This window comes from Pseudophryne corroboree, chromosome 3 (assembly GCF_028390025.1).
Source record: "Pseudophryne corroboree isolate aPseCor3 chromosome 3, aPseCor3.hap2, whole genome shotgun sequence".
In the NCBI taxonomy this organism is placed as follows: Eukaryota; Metazoa; Chordata; class Amphibia; order Anura; family Myobatrachidae; genus Pseudophryne; species Pseudophryne corroboree.
This window is the reverse complement of record NC_086446.1, coordinates 15,907,036-15,930,648: the sequence shown is the minus strand read 5'-3', so window position 1 is coordinate 15,930,648 and position 23,613 is coordinate 15,907,036. Positions and strand designations below refer to the sequence as shown.

General features: G+C 46.9%; 1 protein-coding gene across 1 annotated transcript in view; it reads right to left on the bottom strand.

The window, feature by feature from the left end:
- Positions 1–23,613, bottom strand: part of LOC135056952 (zinc finger protein 585A-like) — a 234,035-nt gene that overhangs the window by 203,152 nt on the left and 7,270 nt on the right. Inside the window, exon 2 of the mRNA XM_063962741.1 lies at positions 3,025–3,101. The gene's annotated coding sequence lies outside the window, so the exon portion shown is untranslated. The remainder of the gene's footprint in view (positions 1–3,024; positions 3,102–23,613) is intronic.

The following is a 23,613-nucleotide window of genomic DNA, read 5'->3' as shown; positions in this document are numbered from 1 at the left end:
TACTGGCTGCTTTTACATGAAGCCCAACAAGAACTGGGTAGTTTTATTCTTACAGAGTAATTCAGATTTGACATTGGACACGCTCCTCCCAGATCTGCCCCCTGCACTGCAGCACGGTGTCACCTACTTGCTCTTATTTGCTTCACTGCCACCTCAGTATCAGCCCAGTGACAGTCACTTTGGTATATTGGCGAGACCCTAAATCCCACCTACCTGATCCTACTGTGGGATCCTGTGATTCTCCTCAGAGATCTATGGATACATTCCTGATGTTTTTAATATGCTCCATGATGCGTATGCTTAATTGCCTGCTTTACAGTTGATATAAGCATGTATCTTTCTTTGTTTTCCATAACGGTCTTTAATCTTCTTTGCCCGTTGAATATACTGGCAGGTGTTGTATACTCCACAAGGAAAGCACCTCGTGATGTTTTTGTCTTTATGATGTTTTCCATCTCGCAGGAAATGGCCGTGTACTAAAGTATCTTTTATGTTTGGTGACTTTCTCCAACTTGTGTGCACCTTTTCTCCCAAGGTTACTTTTATATCTGCATCCATGATTACCACATGGCAATGTTTCTGTAAGATGTCTCGTATCTCTGTGTTCATTACAGAATGTTCCCATGAATCTAATTTCCTGTTGTTGTTCTCCTGTAGCTATTGCTTTTTTGGGGAGAATGAGAGATTTTCTATCTGTATTTGCAGCTATTTTGGAGCTGGTTTTGATGCTTTTATTACTGTATCCCCCTCAGTTTAAGCCTTTCCTTCAGTTCTTTTGCCCTCTTTTCACGTTTTTCTTTACTTGAGCAGTTACGACGTATCCTTATAAATTCTCCCTTAGGGACTCCTCGTATTGTTGCTGGAAGACGGGAACTGTTTGTGGCAGTTGCTTTTCTGTACAAATCAGTAGTAATTGCCCCATCTTCTTCAATTTAATAGCTAAATCCAAGAAAAGAAAGTAATAGATGTTTGACTCATTTCTGAAGTTAACTTTAAATTTAACTCATTTTGATTCAAGATGTTGATGAATTCTATTAGGAGCTCCTTCTCTCCTTCCCACAGTATCAGGATGTCATCTATATATCAAAACCACCCCGTTATGTGGTTCGTATAGATGTCATTATTATCCAAAATGACGAATTCACGCTCCCACCACCCGAGGTACAGATTGGCGTACGTAGGCGCACATGTACTACCCATCGCTGTACCCTGGGTCTGGAGATAAAATCTCTCATTGAAAACAAAATAATTTTTTGTTAGAATGAATTCCAAAAGTTTAATTGTAAATTCGTCAAGTTTGCTTATATTCCTCATACTGAGAAAATGTTTAACAGCTCAAAGTCCTCTCTCATGATTAATACTTGTATATAGCGACTCAACGTCGCATGTACAGAGCCATGTGTCTTGATGTTACTGTCAGATTTTCTATTTTGGCCAATATGTCCAAGGTGTCCCTTGTATAAGATGGTAATTCAGTAACAAACTTTCTGACTTGTTTAGCCACAAACACACTTACCTTTTCAGCAAGGCCTCCCATACCCGACACCATAAGTCTTCCGGGTTGTTTGTCAGGATTTTTATGTATTTTGAGCAGGATATAGAAGGTTGGTACCTTGGGGTTCTCCACCCATAAAAATTATTTTTCCCTCTTAGTAATAATTCCTTCGGCATAACTCTTTTCGATCAGCTGTAAATAACACTTCAAGAAGTTTGCTGTGGGATTGAAAATTAATTTTTGATAGCATGATGTACCATTCAATTGCCTAATTTTTTACTCAAGGTAGTAATCTTTCCTCCAAATTACAACATCACCACCCTTATCAGATGATTTGATTTCTACATCGTCCCATTTTTCAATATCCTGCAGAGCTTTCCGTTCATATTTCGTTAGGTTGGGATACAGTATTTTCTTCCCTTCACTATAAAGATTGTCCAAATCCTTGGATACTAAATCCATGTAAATTTTAACTTGTGGACAAATATTAATGTTCAGGAAGAAAGTTGATTTCTTTCTTAGACTCATATCACGATAGTTCTCGGAACATGTTCCTTGATATTCATCATTTTCCTGTAGCAGATCTCCCAATGCTCTAATGGCATCTACTTCCATCTCTCCTATATCAGTAGTTGTGGCATCATTTTCCCTATTGTGGTAAAATTTCCTCAACATAATCTTCCTTGCAAAGAGGTTCAGGTCCTTTTCCACTATAAATCTATCCATATTTTTAGTGGGGGGAAATGACAGTCCTTTGGAAAGCACACTTTTATGATGCTCATTTAAAATTCTGTCACTGATATTGATGATTTTCATAGTGTCCTCTGGAGTTATCTCCTGAAGGCGTTGTACTTCCGCTGTGGGTTTCCTCCCCAGTCTCCTCTCTCTCTCTCTCTGATTTTTTATTATTGAGTCCCCTTCTTGTTCTCTTTGGGGTCCTGTATCTGGTTATCCACTCGGACCTGCCCCTAAAAAATGTTGTGAACATCTCTGATTACTTACTGTTGACTGATCTGACATTTCACTTTCAGATGTCTCTACCTCTGCTGTAGAGAAACCTTTTCCCTCATTGTATTCCTGTATGTCTTATTTATGCTCCATCTGAAGATGGTACCGTTGAGATAGTCATTCTTGTCTCTTAAGAATTTCTGTTGTTTTCGTTCAATTATATTTTTTTCTGCTACCTCAACCTCATGTTTATATTTCAGATATGTATTTTGGAATTGCTCCAAACCATCATGTTGTTTCAATTTCTCTCCATTAGTGGAGATTTCCTCCGTATACTGTTTTATTTTACTATCATGATGTTTAATCAGTATCTTAATAAGGATCTCAGAACATTCCAGTAAAACAGTTTCCCATCCTTTCTTCACGGTCAAAGGTTGGAAAAACATTAGGTCTTAGCCCTCTAGGAGTCAGTTTATTACTCTGATATCTATCAAACATGGTTCTATTCCAAAATACTTTGCTTAGTTTCATCAGTACATTTTTCAGCAGTAGTAAATCAATGGACCATTCCAGGAGACTACCTCATGAAGCTGATTGAGAGAATGCCAAGAGTGTGCAAAGCTGTCATCAAAGCAAAAAGGGGGCTTCTTTGAGGAATCTAAAATATAAAACATAATTGGATTTGTTTAACACTTTTTTGTTTACAACATAATTTCATATGTGTTCTCTCATAGTTTTGATGTCTTCAGAATTATTCTACAATGTAGAAAATAATTTAAATACACAAAAGCCATTGAATGAGAAGGTGTGTCCAAACTTTTGACTGGTACTGTAGAACCTGCCCACTGCACAGTTGGTGGAGTCAGTAAAAGATGGTTACTGACAGCAAGCTGGAATCCCCTTATAGGCCAGGTCCCGTGTGACCCATACCTGTTCTGTGACTGCGGAAGCGAGTCGGTGAGGGCGTCGGAAGCATCCAGTCACAGAGGCTATCGGCTCCCTGGTTACAGCTGTAACTACAGATATGTCATGTCCCTCTATTATTACAATTGATATGACACTCCCAGATACCCTCACCTACCCAGTTATGTCCCTGTATTATTACTATAGCTATAAGCGACATCACTGTGACACTCCCAGATCCCCTCACCTCCCCAGTCATGTCCCTGTATTATTACTATAGATATTAGAGATATCACTGTGACGCTCCCTGATCCCCCCAGCCATGTCACTGTATTATTATTACTATAGATATAAGCAATGTCACTGTGATACTCCCAGATCCCCTCACCTCCCCAGTCATGTCCCTGTATTATTACTATATATTAGAGATGAGCGGTTTCGGGTGTAAAGCCAGAATTAACGCCAGTTCGGTTGTATACGTAGATTTCTTATTGGCTATCCAAAATACGTGACGTCCGTGAGCCAATAAGATGCCGTTTTGAGAACCGAGTAAAACCGAACCCACTCATCTCTACTATATATATGTATATGTCACTGTGACGCTCCCAGATCCCATCACCTCCCCCAGTCATGTCCCTGTATTATTACTATAGATATATGATGTCACTGTGACACTCGCAGAAATCTTCACCTCCCCAGTCATTTTCCTGTATTATTACTGTAGATAAGTGATGTCACAGTAACACTCCCAGATCCCCTCACCTCCCCAGTCATTTCCCTGTATTATTACTATAGATATAAGTGATGTCACTGTGACGCACCCAGACCCCCTCACCCATGTCCCTGTATTATTACTATAGATATGTGATGTCACTGTAACGCTCCCAGATCCCCACACCTCCCCAGTCATGTCTCTGTATTATTACTATATACATATATTTTTTATATGTGTGATGTCAGTGTTGCTCCCAGATCCCCTCACATCCCCCAGTCATGTCCCTGTATTATTACTATAGATATATGATGTCACTGTGATGCAACCAGATCCTCTCCTCCCCCAGTGATGTCGCTGTATTATTACTATAGATATAAGTGACGTCACTGTGACCCTCCCAGATCCCCTCACCTCCCCAGTCAGTAGGTAGATGATCTCCAGGGTGATATTAATTATCTTCTCAGTCTTGTGACTCTTGTCCGTGTCCATCCTGAGTGAATCTCAGAGCCCTGGCCGGCATCTCTCAGAGGTTCCTGTGACCCAGCTCCATATGGCTGTACTGTATAATGTTACACCAATGCTACTCTCCTTGCCGGGGTCTTATTCCTCCCAGATACACTTCTGGTGCAAGTTGCTCCACATGAATCATTTACAAAACACGAGAATTAGGGATGTTGGACTATTCTATTAAATTTATTCCAGAAAATCATAGTAGACTTGTGATTATGGGATGTAGTCATGTGACCGCCGGTCACAATACCTCCTCCTGCATCCTGAAAATCCCAACAGTCGGCATGCCGACTAAAAAGGAACTATTCCCACAAGTAATACAGTAAAAAAAAAGTTGACACTGGACATGTCGACACATGATTGGGAATACTTACCTGGCAAGCAAAGCGAGCCACGCAATGGGACGCAATCCACTAATTGGGGTTCCTGGTCATGTTACGGCAAAAACGTCACCAAAAACATAAAAAAATGTAATGTCAACTTATTCATCTGTCGACCTGTCATGCGTTGGACTTTTCACTGTCGACTTTCTTACCATGTTGACCACGTCCACAACAACCAATAATCATCAGCCTATTGGCTGGTGACCTTATCCAGGGCGACCAGGATAACCAGGGGAGAGTACACAGGAGAGTACGGAGTGTAGATGTGGGGAGAGAGGAACTAAAGTAGGAAATCTGGGTGTACAGCGGAGGGTGACCACTCATTACTGTTATTATTACTCTGCTGCTATAGTAACCAGACACCACAGGCCGCGCCCCTTGTATAATACTACTAACAGGACACCACAGGCTGCTCACCCTGTATAATAATAATAATAATAATAGGATTTTAATACCTACCGGTAAATCCTTTTCTCTTAGTCCGTAGAGGATGCTGGGGTTCACTTTAGTACCATGGGGTATAGACGGTGCCGCAGGAGCCATGGGCACTTTAAGGCTTTTCAAGGGTGTGAACTGGCTCCTTCCTCTATGCCCCTCCTCCAGACCTCAGTATAGGAACTGTGCCCAGGGAGACGGACATTTCGAGGAAAGGATTTACATTTAATTTAAGGTGAGAGACATACCAGCTCACACCTCAACCATGCCGCACAACATGGCATTCAACATAACACATGCCAACAGGCATGAACAATTGCAGCAACAAGCTGAAAAGAAACGTAACACAACATGTGTGTAACCACAAACTAATAACTGCAGATACAGTATGCACTGGGTCGGGCGCCCAGCATCCTCTACAGACTAAGAGAAAAGGATTTACCGGTAGGTATTAAAATCATATTTTCTCATACGTCCTAGAGGATGCTGGGGTCCACTTCTGTACCATGGGGTTATACCAAAGCTCCAGTACGGGCAGGAGAGTGCGGATGACTCTGCAGCACCGATTGACCAAACTTGAGGTTTTTATCGGCCAAGGTATCAAACTTGTAAACTTAGCAAAAGTGTTTGACCCTGACCAAGTAGCTGCTAGGCAAAGTTGTAACGCCGAGACCCCCCGGGCAGCCGCCCAGAACGAGCCCACCTTTCTAGTAGAATGGGCATTCACCGATTCCGCTATCGGTAGTCCAGCCGTGGAATGAGCATGCTGAATCGTACCACAGATCCAGAGTGCAATGGTCTGCTTAGAAGCAGGACACCCAAACTTATTGGGCGCATATAGGACAAACAGAGCCACTGTTTTCCTAATCCGAGCCGATCTGGTGACATAAACCTTCAAAGCTCTGACCACATCCAGAGACATTGACTCAGCTAAGGTGTCAGTAGCCACTGGCACCACAATAGATTGGTTCATGTGGAAGGAGGAAACCACCTTCGGCAGAAATTGCTGATGAGTCCTCAACTCTGCTCTATCTTCATGGAAGAGCAAATAAAATCTCTTGTGAGACCAGGCCGCTAACTCAGACACCCGCCCTGCGGATGCCAAGGCCAACAGAATGGCCACTTTACAAGTGAGGAATTTCAACTCCACCTTCTGTGAAGGTTCAAACCAATGTGATTGAAGGAACCACAACACCACGTTAAGGTCCCTTGGTGCCACTGGAGGCACAAATGGAGGTTGGATGTGCAAAACTCCTTTCACGAAGGACTGAACTTCTGGAAAGGAAGCCAATTGTTTCTGAAAGAAAACTGATAAGGCTGAAATCTGTACCTTAATTGAGCCAAATTTTAGGCCCGCATCCACACCTGCCTGTAGAAAATTTCCTAGCTGAAACTCTTCCATTGGAGCCGTCTTGGATTCACACCAAAAAACATATTTTCTCCAAATACGGTGGTAATGTTTTGACGTTACTCCTTTCCTGGCCTGAATAAGTGTGGGAAGGACTTCTCTGGGAATACCCTTTCGGGCTAGGATCCGGCGTTCAACAGCCATGCCATCAAACGTAGCAGCGGCAAGTCTTCATACACGCACGGCCCCTGCGCAAAGGAAGAGGCCAGGGATCTCCTATGAGTAATTCCTGAAGATCTGGATACCAAGCCCTCCTTGGCCAGTCTGGGATAATGAGGATTGCTCGAATCTTTGTTCTTCTTATGATCTTTAGAACTGTTGGAATGAGAGAAAGTGGAGGGAATACATACACCGACTGAAACACCCACGGTGTCACCAGTGCATCCACTGCTATTGCTTGAGGGTCCCTCGACCTGGAACAATATCTCTGAAGCTTCTTGTTGAGACGAGATGCCATCACGTCTACTTGAGGAAACTCCCCAACGACTTGTCACCTCTGCGAAGACTTCTTGGTGGAGGCCCCACTCTCCTGGATGGAGATCTGGTCTGCTGAGGAAGTCTGCTTCCCAGTTGCCTGACTGTTTACGTACGCTACTGCTGTTACATTGTCCAACTGGATCTGTATAGGTAGATCTTGAAGAAGATGTTCCGCTTGTAGAAGGCCGTTGTAAATGGCTCTTAACTCCAGAACGTCTATGTGAAGACAAGTGTCAAAGTCAGAAAAATATCATGCTACACGTTGCCATATATTCACCCCATGCGCTTGCCCGCTGCACATTCTCTCCCGTGCGTGCGCATATTCGCAGTTGCGTGCCGGCGCCTCCACGGCCGTGCGCTCGGGCGCGTGGTATGTGCATTTACGGTAGAGTTTGTGTGCGTCTAGCGGGCGACTCAATCGTTACATAACAAATCCAAATAGTATGTTTTATAGGTAATGTTCCCCTTAATAATAACTGTAAGTTTGTTTAATATGACTGGTTCATGGACTTGGGAATCCCTCTTTTCATGATACAAAGGGTCTGACAAAGGTTGAACAGTGGTGTCTGGTACCTAACCGAAGAGTATTTTATTAGTAACAATCCGGTGTTGGTTAGGTAAAGATTAATCGCTCCTGCGTATAGTTATGTCTATTAGTAGTTTCTGGACATTTACTATATTTGCGTTTCATTATCCATGCGGCGGGAATCCTGAGATTCCCTTCCACCTGAGCAGTTTGTAATAGTCACAGCCCACCTGTTCAAATCCACCTATGACCTTTTGTTACAGTGCAGAGAGACATTCCTGTGTCCAATGAACAATAAGATTGTAGGGCCCTTTGTAGTGTACTGTATGTTGTGTATATAAAGGCCACTATCCCCAGACCGGCCAGTACTCTCTCTCATCAACATTTATCTCTGATAATTGGAGGACTGGATCCGGTTGCGCTGGCGAGTGTTCCCCGTATGGTATGTTTCTCTGTGGCCACTTTGTTACCCGTTCAATGTTAGCCATTCATTCTTAGTCTATGTATTTGTGTTTGCGATTGTGCCGCTATTGTATATTCATGTGTAGTTATTCTGTTAGATATTAATGTTAGCCTGTAGTGTATGAAATGTTAACTGTGTTTCCCCTTTTGATATAACTAATCTCGTTAGTAAAGGTTTTGGAGCCTTAGCAAGGTATTGTGTGTTTATTACATTGCTGAGGGTATTCGGAGCGTCTCAATCGCTCAAGCAGCTTTTGAAATAACAAGGTTAAGCAGCGTTATATCTTTACAGTATCTCAACACTAAGAATTATAGTATAATCATACTCTGTGTAAGGTTTAAAAGGTTATCATCTGTGTGTACGCTCGCTGTGTGTATTCCGTACACCCAGCGCAGCGTGTGTACGTAACTTGCGTACCACGTGCGAGGTCTTCATACGCAAATAGCGTACGGAGTGCGTAGCACGTGCACGAGGTTCAGCGGCCATTACGGCTTCACGATATACAGTAAATAGCTTGTGTTATAAGGTATAGAATCAGCTTTATCACAAGACTCCTGACTTGACCACCTTCCTTGGAAGCTTACTCCCTGTGTGATTGCTCCCCAGCCTCGGAGTCTTGCATCCGTGGTCACTAGGACCCAGTCCTGAATCCCGAACCTGCGTCCCTCTAGTAGGTGAGAGCTGTGCAGCCACCACAGAAGTGAAATTCTGGCTTTGGATGACAGGATTATCCTCTGGTGCATGTGTAAGTGGGATCCGGACCATTTGTCCAACAGGTCCCACTGGAATACTCTGGCATCGAATCTGCCAAACTATATGGCCTCGTAGGCCGCTACCATCTTTCCCAACAACCGAATGCATTGATGAATCGACACTCTTGCTGGTTTCAAAATTTGTTTGACCAGTCTCTGGGTCTCCAGAGCTTTTTCCACTGGAAGAAAAACTCTGTAGTTCTGTGTCCAGTATCATTCCCAGAAATGACAATCTTGCTGTCGGTATCAACTGTGACTTTGGAAAGTTTATGATCCAACCGTGTTGTTGAAGTACTGTCAGGTAGAGTGCAATGTTCTGCACCAATCTGTCCTTGGATCTTGACTATATTAGGAGATCGTCCAGGTAAGGAATTATATTGACTCCCTTCTGTCGAAGGAGGACCATCATCTCCGCCATCACCTTGGTGAAAAACTCTTGGTGCCGTGGAGAGACCAAACGGCAACGTCTGAAATGGTAATGACAATCCTGTATCGCGAATCTCAGATAAGCCTGATGCGGAGGATAAATGGGAACATGTAAGTAGGCATCTTTTATGTCCACTGACACCATGAAATCTCCTTTCCCCAGGCTGGAGATCACTGCCCTGAGAGATTCCAACTTGAATTTGAATCCCTTCAGGTAGAAATTTAGGGATTTCAGGTTTAGGATCGGCCTAACTGAGCCGACCGGCTTTGGAACAACAAAGAGGCTTGAATAAGACCTCTCTCCCTGTTGTGACAGAGGAACTAGGATAATGACCTGATCCTGACATAATTTTTGAGTTGCTGTGCTGACTACATCCCTGTCTGGGAGAGAAACTCGTAAGGCCAATTTGAAAAATCGGCATGGGGGAATGTCTAGAAACTCCAGTTTGTACCCGTGGGACACGATTTGTAAAAACCACGGGTCCAGGGCAGAATGAACCCAGTACTGACTGAAAAGTTTCAGACGTGCCCCCACCGGGGCGGACTCCCGTAAGGGAGCTCCAGCGTCATGCAGTAGATTTGGCAGAAGCAGGTGATGATTTCTGCTCCTGTGATCCTGAAGAAGCTGCGGATCCGTTTCCTCTTCCCCTTCCTCTACTCGCCAAGAAAGGGGAACCTTTACCTCTTTTGTACCTATTGGGCCGAAAGGAGTGCATCTGAGAGTGATGCGTCTTTTTGGATTGTGCAGGAGCATAGGGCAAGAAAGTCGACTTACCTGCAGTAGCCGCAGAAACCAAAGCATCTAGGCCGTCACCAAATAAGGCTCTCTTTTATAGGGGAGAGACTCCATATTCTTTTTTGAATCTGCATCAGCATTCCATTGGTGAATCCACAGTGACCTCCTAGCCGAGACCGCCATGGTAGCGGCCCTTGATCCCAAGAGCCCAATATCTCTCATGGCGTCACGCATGTATGCTGCAGCTTCTTTTATATGACCCAACGTTAGGAGAATCTCATCCTTATCTAGGGTGTCTATCGGATGACAAGTTATCCGACCACTTTTCAATAGCACTACTTACCCATGCTCAGGCAATGGTAGGTCTGAGCAGTGTACCATTGGTCACATAAATAGATTTTCAATGTGTTTTCCATTTTGTGATCCGCCTGCTCCTTAAGGGCCGCTGTCCCAGGTGCGGGGAGAGCCACCTTTTTAGTTAATCGTGACAGGGCTCTGTCCAGAACGGGGGGCGACTCCCACCTTCTCCTGTCCTCTGCCGGGAAGGGATAAGCAACCTGAATTCTTTTGGGAATTTGACATTTCTTTTCAGGGTTTTTCCAGACCCTCTCAAAGACGGTGTTTAGTTCATGAGAAGGAGGAAAATCTACCTCAACCTTCCTTTCTTTATAAAGGTACACCTTCTTTTCAGGTAAAGAAGGGGTCTCCTCAACGTTTAAGGCATCCTTTATAGCTACAATCATGTACTGAATGCTCTTAGCTAATTTTGGATCTATTCTGGAAACACTAGGGTCGACACAGGAATTAGAGTCCGTGTCGGTATGAGTGTGAATTATCTGGGCAAATGATCTTTTATGCGACCCCGAGGGGTCTCCTGTGGAGCAAAAAGCAGAGCTTTGTAACATTACATCCTCCACAGATTTACTCCAGGTCTGTTTCCCGATATGATTCACACTATCACGCAAATCTTTCACCCATTCAGGTTCAGGTGGTGCCGACAGGGCCACCACATTACAATACTGTGTCCCTAGTACAGCTTCCTCCGGGGAAGAGCACTCTGCCTCAGACATGTCACACACGTGTACCAAACACACCACAGACACCCAGGCTTATAGGGGACAGACCCACAGTAAAATCTGTCAGAGGGACACAGAGAGGATTTGCCAGCTCACAACCCAGCACCAGTAACACAGAGCCTGTGAAAACAATAGTGCCCACAGACCTGCAGCGCTTTTACCATATAATAATAATAATAAATACAAAGCAACAATTTGCACTGTGCCCCCCCTCCCCCCGTTTTGCACCCTGATACTTTCAGTAGTGAAGGAAGGACCAGCGTTCTCTGAGAGAAAAACGGCGCTGAGTAATGTGCTGGCTGACTGAGGAAGAAGCCCCGCCCCGGGAATGGCGCTCTTCTCTCCAGTCCGTTTTACAGAATATTTATACTGGCGGGGGTAGGACTGTGCCACCGCACTATATGTCCCCTAGCTGCCAGTTATTTAAGAGGATTTCATGCTGCTCAGAGTGCCCCCCCCCTGCGCCCTGCCGTGCCTGTGTGTAGTGGGAGCATGGCGCGCAGCGTTCCCGCTTGCTGCGCGGTACCTCTATCAGCCGTCACACTGGAAAAGAGTCTTCTTTTCTTCTAACACTCACCTGTCTTCTGGCTCTGTAAGGGGGGGTGATGGCAGGCTGTGGGAGTGAGCATCTAGGCGCACCCAGCGTTCAGTACCCTTCAGGAGCTAATGGTGTCCTGTCAGCCAGAAGCAGAGCCATTAAACTCTCAAGAAGTTGGTTCCTACTTCTCCCTCCTAAGTCCCACGAAGCAGTGAGACTGTTGCCAGCAGGTCTCCCTGAAAATAAAAATAAGATTTTACTTGCCGATAAATCTATTTCTCATAGTCCGTAGTGGATGCTGGGGACTCCGTCAGGACCATGGGGAATAGCGGCTCCGCAGGAGACAGGGCACAAAAGCAAGCTTTTAGGATCACATGGTGTGTACTGGCTCCTCCCCCCATGACCCTCCTCCAAGCCTCAGTTAGGTACTGTGCCCGGACGAGCGTACACAATAAGGAAGGATCTTGAATCCCGGGTAAGACTCATACCAGCCACACCAATCACACCGTACAACTTGTGATTTGAACCCAGTTAACAGTATGATAACAATGAAGTAGCCTCTAAAAAAGATGGCTCACAACAATAATAACCCGATTTTTTTTTTTTTTTTTGTAACAATAACTATGTACAAGTAATGCAGACAATCCGCACTTGGGATGGGCGCCCAGCATCCACTACGGACTATGAGAAATAGATTTATCGGCAAGTAAAATCTTATTTTCTCTAACGTCCTAGTGGATGCTGGGGACTCCGTCAGGACCATGGGGATTATACCAAAGCTCCCAAACGGGCGGGAGAGTGCGGATGACTCTGCAGCACCGAATGAGAGAACTCCAGGTCCTCCTCAGCCAGGGTATCAAATTTGTAGAATTTAGCAAACGTGTTTGCCCCTGACCAAGTAGCTGCTCGGCAAAGTTGTAAAGCCGAGACCCCTCGGGCAGCCGCCCAAGATGAGCCCACCTTCCTTGTGGAATGGGCATTTACATATTTTTGGCTGTGGCAAGCCTGCCACAGAATGTGCAAGCTGAATTGTACTACAAATCCAACGAGCAATAGTCTGCTTAGAAGCAGGAGCACCCAGCTTTTTGGGTGCCTACAATATAAACAGCAAGTCAGACTTTCTGACTCCAGCCGTCCTGGAATTATATATATATATATATATATATATATATTTTCAGGGCCCTGACAACGTCTAGCAACTTGGAGTCCTCCAAGTCCCTAGTAGCCGCAGGCACCACAATAGGTTGTTTCAGGTGAAACGCTGACACCACCTTAGGAAGAAACTGGGGACGAGTCCGCAGTTCTGCCCTGTCCGAATGGAAAATCAAATATGGGCTTTTGTAAGACAAAGCCGCCAATTTTGACAATCGCCTGGCCGAGGCCAGGGCCAACAGCATGGTCACTTTCCATGTGAGATATTTCAAATCCACAGATTTGAGTGGTTCAAACCAATATGATTTTAGGAATCCCAACACTACGTTGAGATCCCACGGTGCCACTGGAGGCACACAAGGGCTGTATATGCAATACTCCCTTGACAAACGTCTGGACTTCAGGAACTGAAGCCAATTCTTTTTGGAAGAAAATCTATAGGGCCGAAACTTGAACCTTAATGGACCCCAATTTGAGGCTCATAGACACTCCTGTTTGCAGGAAGTGCAGAAATCGACCTAGTTGAAATTTTTTCGTGGGGCCTTCCTGGCCTCACCCACGCAACATATTTTTACCACATGTGGTGATAACGTTGTGCGGTCACCTCCTTCCTGGCTTTGACCAGGGTAGGTATGACCTCTTCCGGAATGCCTTTTCCCTTAGGATCCGGCGTTCAAACCGCCATGCCGTCAAACGCAGTCGCGGTAAGTCTTGGAACAGACAAGGTCCCTGCTGGAGCAGGTCCTTTCTTAAAGGCCGATGCCACGGTTCCTCTTGGAACAGACATGGTACTTGCTGAAAGCAAATCCCTTCTTAGCTCCCGAGGCCATTAGTCCTCTGTGAGCATCTCTTGAAGTTCCGGTTACCAAGTCCCTCTTGGCCAATCCGGAGCCACGAGTATAGTTCTTACTCCTCTATGTCTTTTAATTCTCAATACCTTGGTTATGAGAAGCAGAGGAGGGAACACATACACCGACTGTTACACCCACGGTGTTACCAGGACGTCCACAGCTATCGCCTGAAGGTCTCGTGACCTGGCGCAATACCTGTCCCATTTTTTGTTCGGGCGGGACGCCATCATGTCCACCTTTGGTCTTTCCCAACGGTTCCCAATCATGCGGAAAACTTCCCGATGAAGTTCCCACTCTCCCGGGTGGAGGTCGTGCCTGCTGAGGAAGTCTGCTTCCCAGTCGTCCACTCCCGGAATGAACACTGCTGACAGTGCTATCACATGATTTTCCGCCTAGCGAAAAATCCTTGCAGTTTTGCCACTGCCCTCCTGCTTCTTGTGCCGCCCTTTCTGTTTACGTGGGCGACTGCCGTGATGTTATCCCACTGGATCAATACCGGCTGACCTTGAAGCAGAGGTCTTGCTAAGCTTAGAGCATTATAAATTTTGCTCTTAGCTCCAGTATATTTATGTGGAGAGAATTCTCCAGACTTGATCACACTCCTTGTGTGACTGCTCCCCAGCCTCTCAGGCTGGCCTCCGTGGTCACGAGCATCCAATCCTGAATGCCGAATCTGCGGCCCTCTAGAAGATGAGCACTCTGTAATCACCACAGGAGAGACACCCTTGTCCTTGGATATAGGGTTATCCGCTGATGCATCTGAAGATGCGATCCGGACCATTTGTCCAGCAGATCCCACTGAAGAGTTCTTGCGTGAAATCTGCCGAATGGAAGCGCTTCGTAATAAGCCACCATTTTTTTTTTTTTTTTACCAGGACTCTTGTGCAATGATGCACTGACACTTTTCCTGGTTTTAGGAGGATCCCGATTAGCTCGGATAACTCCCTGGCTTTCTCCTCTGGGAGAAACACCTTTTCCTGGACTGTGTCCAAAATCATCCCTAGGACCAGCAGACGTGTCGTCGGAACAACTGCGGTTTTGGAATATTTAGAATCCACCCGTGCTGTCGTAGAACTACTTGAGATAGTGCTACTCCGACCTCCAACTGTTCTCTGGACCTTGTTCTTATCAGGAGGTCGTCCATTTTCTTTGAAGACGAATCCTCCTTTCGGTCATTACCTTGGTAAGGACCCCGGGGTGCCTTGGACAATCCAACGGCATCGTCTTGAAACTGATAGTGACAGTTCTGTACCACGAACTTGAGGTACCCTTGGTGAGAAAAGGCAAATTTTGGGACATGGAGGTAAGCATCCCTGATGTCCCGGGACACCATATAGTCCCCTTGTTCTTTGCTATCACTGCTCTGAGTGACTCTATCTGGATTTGAACCCTTGTAAGTGTTCAAATTTTTCAGATTTAGAATAGGTCTCACCTAGCCTTCAGTACCACCATATAGTGTGGAGTAATACCCCTTTCCTTGTTGTCGGAGGGGTAATTTTATTATCACCTGCTGGGAATACAGCTTGTGAATTGTTTTCAATACTGCCTCCCTGTCGGAGGGAGACATTGGTACAGCAGACTACAGGAACCTGCGAGGGGGGAAACCTCTCGACATTCCAATCTGTACCCCTTGGATACTACTTGTAGGATCCAGGGGTCCTGTACGGTCCCAGCGTCATGCTGAGAACTTGGTAGAAGCGGTGGAGGGCTTCTGTTCCTGGGAATGGGCTGCCTGCTGCAGTCTTCTTCCCTTTCCTCTATCCCTGGGCAGATATGACTCTTATAGGGACGAAAGGACTGAGGCTGAAAAGACGGTGTCTTTTTCTGCAGAGATGTGACTTAGGGTAAAAAACGGTGGATTTTCCAGCAGTTGCCCTGGCCACCAGGTCCCATGGACCGACCCCAAATAACTCCTCCCCTTTATACGGCCATACATCTTTGTGCCGTTTGGAATCTGCATCACCTGACCACTGTCGTGTCCATAAACATCTTCTTGCAGATATGGACATCGCATTTACTCTTGATGCCAGAGTGCAAATATCCCTCTGCGCATCTCGCATATATAGAAATGCATCCTTTAAATGCTCTATAGTCAATAAAATACTGTCCCTGTCAAAGGTATCAATATTTTTAGTCAGGGAATCCGACCAAGCCACCTCAGCTCTGCACATCCAGGCTGAGGCGATCGCTGGTCGCAGTATAACACCAGCATGTGTGTGTATACTTTTTAGGATATTTTTCAGCCTCCTATCAGCTGGCTCCTTAAGTACGGCCCTATCCGTAGATGGTACCGCCACTTGTTCTGATAAGCGTGTGAGCGCCTTATCCACCCTGAGGGGTGTTTCCCACCGCGCCTTAACTTCTGGCGGGAAAGGGTATACCGCCAATAATTTTCTATCGGGGGAAACCCACGCATTTAATTTATCTGATTCAGGAAAAACTACAGGTAGTTTTTTCACCTCACACATAATACCCTTTTTTGTGGTACTTGGAGTATCAGAAATATGTAACACCTCCTTCATTGCCCTTAACGTGTGGCCCTAAAAGAAAATACGTTTGTTTCTTCACCGTCGACACTGAAATCAGTGTCCGTGTCTGGGTCTGTGTCGACCGACTGAGGTAAATGGGCATTTTACAGCCCCTGACGGTGTTTGAGACGCCTGGACAGATACTAATTTGTTCGCCGGCCCTCTCATGTCGTCAACCGGCTTGCAGCGTGTTGACATTGTCACGTAATTTCCATAAATAAGCCATCCATTCCGGTGTCGACTCCCTAGAGAGTGACATCACCATTACAGGCAATTTGCTCCGCCTCCTCACCAATATTTTCCTCATACATGTCGACACACACGTACCGACATACAGCACACACATAGGGGATGCTCTGATAGAGGACAGGACCCACTAGCCCTTTGGGGAGACAGAGGGAGAGTTTGCCAGCACACACCAAAAGCGCTATAAATGTATATAAACAACCCTAGAAGGTGTTGTTTACTATATATGCGCTCTTAATATATAAATATCGCCAATTTATGCCCCCCTTCTCTTTGTTACCCTGTTTCTGTAGTGCAGTGCAGGGGAGAGTCCTGGGAGCCTTCCTCACCAGCGGAGCTGAGCAGGAAAATGGCGCTGAGTGCTGAGGAGAATAAGCTCCGCCCCTTTTCCGGCGGGCTTCTTCTCCCGGTTTTTAATAAACTGGCCTGGGTTAAAATACATACATATAGCCTTAATGGCTATATGTGATGTATTTATTTTGCCACTAAAGGTAATTATATTGCTGCCCAGGGCGCCCCCAGCAGCGCCCTGCACCCTCCGTGACTGAGTCAGTGAGCCGTGTGACAACAATGGCGCACAGCTGCAGTGCTGTGCGCTACCTTCATGAAGACTGTGGAGTCTTCTGCCGCCTGTTTTCCGGACCTCCGTTCTGCCGTCTCTTCAGCGTCTGTAAGGGGGATCGGCGGCGCGGCTCCGGGACGAACCCCAGGCTGACCTGTGTTCCGACTCCCTCTGGAGCTAAGTGTCCAGTAGCCTAAGACTCCAATCCATCCTGCACGCAGGTGAGTTGGAAATCTCTCCCCTAAGTCCCTCGATGCAGTGATCCTGTTGCCAGCAGGAATCACTGAGATTGAAACCTAAAAAAAAACTTTTCTAAACAGCTCTTTAGGAGAGCCACCTAGATTGCACCCTCTCGGACGGGCACAAAAACCTAACTGAGGCTTGGAGGAGGGTCATGGGGGGAGGAGCCAGTACACACCATGTGATCCTAAAAGCTTGCTTTTGTGCCCTGTCTCCTGCGGAGCCGCTATTCCCCATGGTCCTGACGGAGTCCCCAGCATCCACTAGGACGTTAGAGAAAAACCTAATAAAGTCTTTCAGAGAAACTCTAGTAGTACATCCAGTCTGCCTGGGCAAATTTTTTAAACTGAGGTCTGGAGGAGGGGCATAGAGGGAGGAGCCAGTTCACACCCTTGAAAAGTCTTAAAGTGCCCATGGCTCCTGCGGAACCGTCTATACCCCATGGTACTGAAGTGGACCCCAGCATCCTCTAGGACGTATGAGAAAACAACAACAGGACACCACAGGCCGCTCTTCTTGTACAATGATACTAACAGGACACCAACAGGCTGCTCACCCTGTATAATAATAATAATAATAATAATAATAATAACAGGACACCACAGGCTGCTCTCCCTGTATAATAATAATAACAGGACACCACAGGCTGCTCTCCCTGTATAATAATAATAACAACAGGACTCCACAGGCCGATCCACCTATATTATAATAACAACAACAACAACAACAACAACAACAACAACATGACACCACAGTCTGCTCCCCCTGTATAATACTACGAACAGGACACCACAGGCTGCTCCCCCTGTATAATACTACTAACAGGACACCATAGGCTGCTCCCCTTGTATAATAATACTAACAGGACACCACAGGCTGCTACCCCTGTATAATAATAAGGAGATTTATGGTAAGAACTTACCTTTGTTAAATCTCTTTCTGCGAGATACACTGGATTCCACAGGGAATAACATCGGGGTGTAGAGTTGGATCTTGATCCAAGGCACCAACAGGCTAAAAGCTTTGACTGTTCCCAAGATGCATAGCGCCGCCTCCTATATAACCCCACCTCCATGTACAGGAGCTCAGTTTTGTTAACCAGTCCAATGCAGTAGCAGGTAAAAGTGACAACAGTTAGTAGCCACAAACATCACATTCTCACAACAGGAGAAGGTATCAGCGGCTAATGCAATACCAACCTAAAGAAGCTAAGTGCGTCAGGGTGGGCGCCCTGTGGAATTTAGTGTACCTCGCAGAAAGAGATTTAACAAAGGTAAGTTCTTACCATAAATCTCCTTTTCTGCAGTAGGGGTACACTGGTATTCCACAGGGAATAACATCGGGGATGTCCTAAAGCAGTTCCTTATGGGAGGGGATGCACTGTAGCGGGCACAAGAAATCGGCGTCCAAAGGAAGCATCCTAGGAGGCGGAAGTATCGAAGGCATAGAACCTTATGAACGTGTTCACCGAGGACCACGTAGCCGCCTTGCACAATTGTTCAAGGGTCGCACCACGGCGGGCCGCCCAAGAAGGTCCTACAGACCGAATAGAATGGGCTTTGATGGTAGCAGGAGCTGGAAGGCCAGCCTGTACATAAGCATGTGCAATCACCATTCTAATCCATCTGGCCAGGGTCTTCTTGCTAGCAGGCCAGCCACGTTTGTGAAAACCAAACAGTACAAAGAGAGAATCAGACTTCCTAACTGAGGCTGTCCTTTTCACATAGATACGAAGAGTCCGTACCACATCCAATGACCCTTCTTTGGAGGACATCTCAGGAGAACTAAAGGCCGGAACCACAATCTCCTGGTTAAGGTGGAAGGAAGACACCACCTTAAGTAAATAACCAGGGCGCCTTCTAAGAACTGCCGGTCACAATGAAAAATCAGATAAGGGGACTTACAGGATAAGGCACCTAAGTCCGAGACCCTTCTAGCAGAGGCAATAGCCAGCAAAAGAGAAGACCTTAAGGGAAAGCCACTTAAGGTCAGCAGATGCAAGAGGTTCAAACGGAGACTCTTGCAAGGCCTCCAGAACCACCGACAAATCTCAAGGGCGGCACAGGTCGTACATAAGGAGGTTGAATCCGTAAAACACCCTGAGTGAAAGTATGATCAGGCAGGGTAGCAATCTTTCTCTGAAACCATACCGACAAGGCAGAAATGTGAACTTTGAGGGAGGCCAGACGAAGGCCCAAGTCCAGGCCCTGTTGCAGGAAGGCCAAAAGTTTGGCCGTACTAAACTTGTAAATGTTGTGGTTATTAGACGCGCACCAAGCAAAGTAAGAATTCCAGACCCTATGATAAATCCAAGCAGAAGCCGGCTTACGGGCCTTCAACTAAGTTTGAACGACCGCCTCAGGGAATCCCTTGGCCCTCAGTACGGAAGCTTCAAGAGCCACGCCGTCAAAGCCAGTCCGGCCAAATCCTGGTAAACACAAGGGCCCTGCACGAGGAGGTCTGGTCGTTGTTGAAGTAGAAGGGGACGCTCTAGCGAGAGACACTGTAGGTCTGAGAACCAGTGCCGTCTGGGCCAACCTGGAGCTATGAGAATCAGGATTCCTCCTTCCTGCTTGAACTTCCGTATTACTCTTGGCAGGAGTGACACATGAGGGAACACATACGGCAGCCGAAAGTTCCATGGAATCGCCAGTGCATCCACGAATGCTGCTTGAGGACCCCTTGTTCTTGCTCCGAAGACCGGAACCCTCGTGATTGTGTCGAGGCGCCATCAGGTTTACGTCTGGTAGGCCCCACTTGTCCACTAGGGGTTGAAATTCTTCTGGATGGAGGCTCCACTCTCCGGTGTGAACGTCCTGACGACTGAGGAAGTCCACTTCCCCGTTTGTGGACCCCCGGAATGAATATTGTCGATATGGCTGGCAGATGGCGTTCCGCCCATTGAAGAATCTTTGACACTTCCATCATTGCCATGCGGCATCGAGTGCTGCCTTGATGAATTATGTACTTGAACAGGCCTGTTCTGTACCAGATGCTGGGCCAGTTTCAGAGCATTGAACACCCGCAACTCCAGAATGTTTATTGGGAGGAGAGACTCCTTCCTGGTCCACCAACCCTGGAGAGAGTGTTGCTCCAACACCGCGCCCCAACCCTTCAGACTGGCATCAGTCGTCAGAAGTACCCAGTTGGAGATCCAGAAGGGACAATCCCTGCTCAACCGTTGGTCCTGTAGCCACCAGATCAGGGACAGACGGACCTCCGGAGACAAGGATATCATTTGAGACCTGATTCGGTGAGGCAGGCCGTCCCATTTGGCAAGAACCAGTTTCTGTAGAGGGCGGGAAAGAAATTGAGCGTACTCCACCATGTCGAAAGCCGACACCATGAGGCCTAGTACTTGCATTGCCGAGTTTATCGACACACGTGGGCGAGAGAGGAAGTAATGTATCTTGTCTTGAAGTTTCAGGACTTTTTCCTGTGACAAAAACAACCTCTGGATTTATGTGTCCAACAACGCTCCCAGGTGTACCCTGCTCTGGGCAGGGACCAGGGAGGATTTCTTCCAGTTGATGAGCCAGGATCAGCAAGTTGTCCAGATACGGTAGAATCCTGATGCCCCGACGGTGGAGCGAAGCTATCATAACCGCCATGACTTTGGTGAAAAATCGAGAGGCCGTAGTCAGACCAAACGGTAAGGCCCAGAATTGGTAATGGAGATTGCCAATAGCAAACCGTAGGTATTGCTGATGTGACATGGCAACAGGGATATGCAGGTAAGCATCCTGAATATTCAGGGATACCATATAGTCCCCTAGTTCCAGAGCCAGTACAATAGAGCGAAGGGTTTCCATATGAAACTTGAACTCCTTCACAAATTTGTTCAATGATTTGAGGTTGAGAATGGGCCGAGAGGAACCATTCGGTTTGGGGACTAGGAACAGCGTTGAATAGTACCCCCTGCCCATCTGAGCCAGAGGCACAGATACCACCACTCCGGTGTCCAGGAGGGATTGTACCACCAAGCGTAGAGTAGTTGCCTTCTTCTGAACCAAGGTGATGTCTGTCAGGCAACAGCGAGGAGGGGGACTATTCTTGAAGGAAATAGCGTATCCGCGATAGACGACTTTCCGCACCCAAGCGTCTGAAGTGGTTTCCAACCACACTTGGGTAAACTGTAGAAGTCGGCCTCCCACCCTAGGATTCCCCAGGAGGAGGCCCGCCCGTCATGCCGCAGGCTTATCAGATTTGGAAGCGGGCTGACGGGCCACCCAGGCACGTTTAGGCTTGGGCTTGGAAGTGAGAGACTGTTTCTGGTACGCCTGACCTTTTGCTTTATCTGGAGGTCGAAAGGAACGAAAGGAAGTACTCTTAGCCTTCGGTGCAGAAGGAGTAGTACTTGGAAGAAATGCAGTTTTAGCAGACACTAATGGGCCCTACACACTGGCCGATCCGCCGCCGAGCTGCCCGATGGCGGATACGGCCGACGAGCGACCCGGCGGCAGGGGGGTAGAGACGGGGGGAGTGAAGTTTCTTCACTCCCCCCGTCACGCGGCTCCATTGAAGTGCAGGCATTAATGGACGAGATCGTCCATATTGGCCTGCATGCACAGCCGACGGGGGACCAGCAATTCAAGTAACTTCAAATAATAAAGCAGCACAGTTCGTGGAAGCGCAGTGGTAATGAATGCTGTGAGTGCAGGATGAGATGTACAAAGTCCTTGCAATACCCGGAGTTGGAAAGTCCGTGGGACACAATTAACCACTGTATAAAGAAACAAGCAGGTACTGCCCAGCAGATAACACTTGGAAGCTGGGATTGGAACAAGTGCACAAAGGTTGGAGGGTACTTGGAAGAATTGCCAGAGATGCCGGGTGGAACCGGTGCAGACAACAGGTGTATTGAACTCACCGCTGTAGATAGAGTCCGATGGTATCGATGGTGAACTAGAGATCAATGCGGAACACCGATGGAGCTAGTGATCGATGGCGGAACACTGATGTAGCTAGAGAATGATGACGGAACACCGATGGAGATGAGTATCGATGGCAGAACACCGATGTAGCTGGAGATCGATGGCGGAACACCGATGTAGCTGGAGATCGATGGCGGAACTCCGATGTAGCTGGAGATCGATGGCGGAACACCGATGGTGCCAGGCAGGGCTGCAAGCAAGATGGAACTCAGGTCTCAGGGCAGAATGGAATCTCCTGGAGCAAGGTAACCTGGAAGCAGCTGTGAGCTATATCGGAGCACCGCTGGAAGCAAAGCTGGAAGCCAGTGACGGATCACTGCAGATCGCAGGATGCAATGCTAGAACACTGCGGAGTCAGGCTGCACCGCAGGATGGTAACTGGTGCGGGTCTCTTAGTCGAGCTGGATCACAGGAGCTGGAATACCTTGAAGAACAAGCTGGAGAAACCACAGACAAGAGAGACATGTATCACTGGGTTAGACAACCAAAGCACTGATAATTAGGCAGCTTTAATGCAGGATATTTATACCAGCTGGGAAGCAGGTATTGGCTGGGTAATCAGGCAGAGTCCAGAGTGCAGCTGCTGGGTAATTAGGCACAGACCAGAGTGCAGCTGCTGGGTAATTAGGCAGAGACCAGAGTGCAGCTGCTGGGTAATTAGGCACAGACCAGAGTGCAGCTGATAGGCTGAAAAGAAACATGTGATGTAAACAAACATTGCTGCGCCCATGTTTGAATTTGGAGGGAAAGACTGTTTGTAACTTGCATGTGGGTTTTAACCGGGTGGAACCGGTGCAGACAACAGGTGTATTGAACTCACCGTTGTAGATAGAGTCCGATGGTATCGATGGTAAACTAGAGATCAATGCGGAACACCGATGGAGCTAGTGATCGATGACGGAACACTGATGGAGCTAGAGAATGATGACGGAACACCGATGGAGATGAGTATCGATTGCGGAACACCGATGAAGCATGGGATCGATGGCAGAACACCGATGTAGCTGGAGATCGATGGCGGAACACCGATGTAGCTGGAGATCGATGGCGGAACACCGATGGTGCCAAGCAGGGCTGCAAGCAAGATGGAACTCAGGTCTCAGGGCAGAATGGAATCTCCTGGAGCAAGGTAACCTGGAAGCAGCTGTGAGCTATATCGGAGCACCGCTGGAAGCAAAGCTGGAAGCCAGTGACGGATCACTGCAGATCGCAGGATGCAATGCTAGAACACTGCGGAGTCAGGCTGCACCGCAGGATGGTAACTGGTGCGGGTCTCTTAGTCGAGCTGGATCACAGGAGCTGGAATACC